Source organism: Carlito syrichta, unplaced genomic scaffold (assembly GCF_000164805.1).
Source record: "Carlito syrichta isolate Samal-C Ts95f unplaced genomic scaffold, Tarsius_syrichta-2.0.1 Scaffold287170, whole genome shotgun sequence".
Taxonomy (NCBI): domain Eukaryota; kingdom Metazoa; phylum Chordata; class Mammalia; order Primates; family Tarsiidae; genus Carlito; species Carlito syrichta.
The window spans coordinates 8,306-13,069 of NW_007231266.1; the positions used below are offsets into that span (position 1 = coordinate 8,306).

The 4,764-nt window shown below is 32.8% G+C and overlaps 1 pseudogene; it reads right to left on the reverse strand.

Moving 5' to 3' along the window:
- Positions 1–517: 517 nt before the first annotated feature.
- Positions 518–1,019, reverse strand: LOC103254630 (annotated as a pseudogene).
- Between the last annotated feature and the right edge of the window lie 3,745 nt (positions 1,020–4,764).

Below are 4,764 nucleotides of genomic sequence, written 5' to 3' on the forward strand. Positions count from 1 at the left end.
TTGTGAGGATTATGAGTGCAGCCGCACACATACTTTTGTGTAAACGTAAATTTTAATTCACTTAGGTTAATTATTTCCAAGTCATAAACTTAGAGAATATTTAACTTTATAAGAAACTGACAAACTATTTTTCATGATGACTGACTCATTTTACATTCTCATCAATCAATAATGCAGGAAGTTTTCTCAGCTTCTAATCCTCTCCAGAACTTTTTAAGCTTTTGTTTTGCTCTATTTTTTGCTTTATTTATTTATTTAGTCATTCTAACAGATGTGTGGTGGTATTTCTTTGTGGGTTTTTTTTTTTTTAGTTTAAATGATTTTATTTTTAGGCAACCTACATGACTTTTTTTCTCCTTAAAAGCAATGCCTCCACTCCAAATATATCGCCGTCAAAATAAATGAAGAGCTGAAGATAACATCAGTCCCATTTTTCTTAAGTCCTGATGTTGTGTGGATGACAAGCAGCAGCCAGTTATGATGACAGATGATGGATCCAACGTAATTTCCAAATTTGTTAACATTTTTCTATTTCTAGACCATTCTTAAAGAAAATCATATAGGGATCACACCATCTTCACAGTTGTCCAGTAGAACAACCATATTATCTGGATTTATGCTTTCACCAATAAAGAACTGTTAGTTTTTGAAATAAACAAGAATGTGCTTGATTTTTTTTATCAGCAGCTCCTTCAATAAAAGGTTTTACTCTTTCTAGTCTCTGTTTGATTTTATGTAAATCTTTGATATATTTCTTGATAGTTTCTGATGAAAAGTTGGTTTCCTGAAAGTGATGGTTTATGACAATGATCAACACTAGTGATTGCTACGCTTTTGATGTCTGGTCCTCAATTCTCAGGGTCTTCAGTGGAGGCATTTCCATCAATGAGTGAGTCATCAATATTACCCACTGTCTAACTGACCCTCTTCCCTTCCACTTCCAGGCAGAGCCCACGTGCAATCTTGTAAACATCAGAGAACATCTTAGAGTGACTGATGAGGTCCTGGTGGATAATCATGATTGTGGCTGACAGAAGACAATGGCAATGCTAACTCAGCAGAAACCTAGAGTATAGAGTGAGCGCTGTGCAGCTAGAATGGTACCGATGAGGAGGGATGGGGAGAGGAGGGAAGGGCAGGTAAAAATCTCTTTGTGGTTTAAATTCACATTTTTCTAATGCTAGTGATGCTGACCAAATTTTCATGTGCTATTTTGCCATCTGTTACAGGACTGCCTGCTGTGCAGCAACAGAACAATACACTCAGTGAGATAGTGAAGTTTGCAGCAGAAAAATAATAATAATAATCACAAGGACACCAGGTGAGGAAATCAGAGAACTTCTCAAACTATAAATTTGTTACTTGGGGGATCCTGGGAAAGGGCTTCTAAGGAGATTCCTGGAGGATGAGGGACTGGAGAATTGGGAATGTTGATTGCTAGGGATAAGGGGATAAAATCAAGACATGAAAATTGCTTTCTTTCATTAGTCAGTTCCTTGGTGAATCCTTCAGATCAGCTGGCTTCGGTAGTTTTATTGGTATGTGGGACCTAAAAAAAGCTCAGATGGAAAGCTTATCATCTCACAATGGATTCGGCTTTATCTGCAGAACAGAAAAGAAACAAAGGGGTTTGTGACAAGGGCTATGTTATCCTGGGGTAGTAAGCAGCAATTAGATATAGGGAAGTGTACCAAAGGCAGAACCAACCTAATGATACTTGCTGATTGTACTGCAAGCTTAGTTGAATTTTATTTTTCCTCTTAATCAGTTCTATAACGTGGTCTTGGCGACAGTTTCGCATCTGCATATCATCTTAGGAGAAGCATAAGTTCAGACCTATTGTCCATTTTTAATTGCGCTGTTTTCATTCCTATTGCTGAGTTTTAAAATATTCTTATATATTTGGGATCAAATCCATTATCAGATATAAGGTTTTAAAATATTGTCTTCTGTTCTATGGTTTGACCTTCCATTCCTTTCAAAGTATATGCCAAAGAGCAAACGTTTATAACCAATAAAGCCAATCATACCAAGTTGTTCTTTTAAGTGTCATGCTTTCTGTCATATCTAAAAGCCATCATCAAATACAAGGTCAATAAATGTTTGCCCTAGATGTTTTACAAGTTTCCCACTTTCATTTATGTCTCTGGTACATTTTGAGTTAATGTTTGTCTAAGGTTTGAAGTATGTGTCAAAGTTAATTTATTATCATGTAAATGTCCAGGTATTTTAATACCATTATTAAAAGAGACTATCATTTCTCTATGAAAACTAGCTTGAATCCTTGTCAAAAAGGAATGGACTATATTTGTGTGGGTCTATGAATGTCAACTACGTGAAGTTGGTTGATAGTGTTATTCAGGGCATCTATATCTTCATTTTCTATCCACTTTTTCTATCAATTATTGAGAAATATATGCTCAAATATTCAACTCTAGTTTTGAACTTTCTCTATTTCCTCTTTATTATCTATCAGTTTTGCTTCCCATAACTTTGAAACTATGTTGTTAAGTGTGTATACATTTGATATTAAGGTTTTTAAAATTGCCCCTCTATTAATATGTCATGTCTCTCTTTCCACCTAATAAAGTTCTTTGTCCTGATTTCCATTTATTTCTTAAATTAACACAGATACTCCAGCTTTCTTATTGTACAGTTAAAATGATTTGTGATATGGTAGATTAAAATCTCCATATAGCTCTTTTCTATTTGTTCTATTTTTTGTTATTTTTCCATTTTTTCTGTTATCTATGTGTTTAATTTTAATTGTTTTATATTTCACTTCATCTCTTTTTTGGGCTATTACACATAACTTTAAAAATTCACACATTTTAGTGATGCTCATAAATTTGATGGTGCATTTAAATAATTTTTATACTGCTAAATAAAACTATAATACTTATAGTTAGGTCATAGACGTTACAAAATATTAAGCATTTCTCCCTTTCTTCCTTTGTGCTTTTAAGCACATAAGCAATAAGCACATAACACATTGCTATTACTTTGTCTTAGTCATCTGTCAAAACAATTACAAATGAGGAAAAAAGGAATTCATTGTATTTTGTTTAATTTTATTTTAATTACTTTTTGAGTAAACTCATTAACTCATTTCTGACCTATATCACATTATTTTTGTCTAAAAATTTATCTTTAATATCTCTTATAGAGTTGGTCTGCTGAAGATGTATTTTCTCAGTTTTTGTTTAGGTGATAAGGAATTTCATTCTCCATTCTAATTTTTATTTGAAATAATTTTAAATTTTTGATTTATTAGAGTCACAAAGTCAGTATAGACAGTTTCAGTATGCACATTGTTCTTTATTTTTGAAGGACATTTTCACTGGGTATAGAATTCTGAATTGACACGTATTTTATTTTTGTTTTTGGTGTCTTTGTCAACACTAGTAAAATTTTACTCTGTGGTCTTATTAACATAATCACTAACAAGATGTGGAAATTCTTATCCTTGTTCTTCTGTGTTTTCTTCTTCTTTGACTGTTTTCAACAGTTTTTGATTTTCCACAGTTTAAATAAGGTATGTCCAGATTTTTATTCACCTTTTTCTTTCCTTTCCTTTGCATGATGTTTACTGAGCTTATTGAATTTCTGATTTGAGGTCTTCAAACACTGCTTCTGCCCTATTCTCTCCTTCTAAGTTTCCCATCAAGCATATGTTAAACCATCTAATATTATCTTACAATTTTTGAATGATCTGGTCTGTTTTTGTTTATTTGTTTGCTAATTTTTCACGTTTATTATTTCAGTTGGGTGACTTCTAGCAATCTATCTTGAAGTTTATTTTTCCCTTGACTGTGTCAAGTGTACTGCTGAACCAGTGAAAAGCATTTCTGTATCCTTGTTACTTCTTTTAAATTTCTGACATATTTGACTATTTTAAAAAATATTTTCCATCACTCTGCTGAAAATATCTATCCAAATGTGCTTGCTATCTATCTTTTTTACTACAATTTTAGCAGTTATAAACATGCAAAAATTCCTGTCTGATAATTACAACATCTGTGTTGTATCTGAGCCTGGTTCTGATGAATACTTTCTCTTCAGACTGTGGTTTTTTTCTTATCTTTTCTTATAACAGTTATTTTTTGAAAGGTCAACATATTGTATAAAACAACAAGTAACAAATAAAATGTTTTTATGATTGCATGTGAGCACATTTTAATTCCAGTTAAGGATTTAATGTGTGTTTGTGTTATTTAGTTAACAATGGGATACAATTGAAGTTTTTTGTTGTTGTGTTTAGTTACACTCAGTATATCACAGATGCCAAAAATTTTTTTTTAATATCTTGGACTCAAGGTGTGACTTTGTCTTTCAGATGGGTCCTCTGAATATCTACTCCACTCTTTGACCTGTGCTCCTCCCTGTACTGTTCATCTAAGAAAATCTATCTCCTGAAGATTACTCAGAAGTATTTTATTGTTATTCTTAATTAAAGTGTGTTAATGTGGTGGTAGAGGGTAAGATAAGAGGGTCATTCTCTAATAATCTGATTATACCTTAATCTGGGGCACTTTTAACCCATGTCTTGAGGGTTTGGTATTTACATGTGTGTCCTATACAACTGCAATGCTGAATCTAACAGTCATTCTGCTTCTCTCCAGGTGTAGAACCTTTTTTCCTTTCTTGTTATTTTCCTTCCACAACAATCCACCAGTACATCAAGAGCAACCACTTTTGCTTCTTTTCACCTGCAGATTAAGGCTTTCTCTTTTTTTTTTTTTTTGAATTGGAGTCTCACTCTGT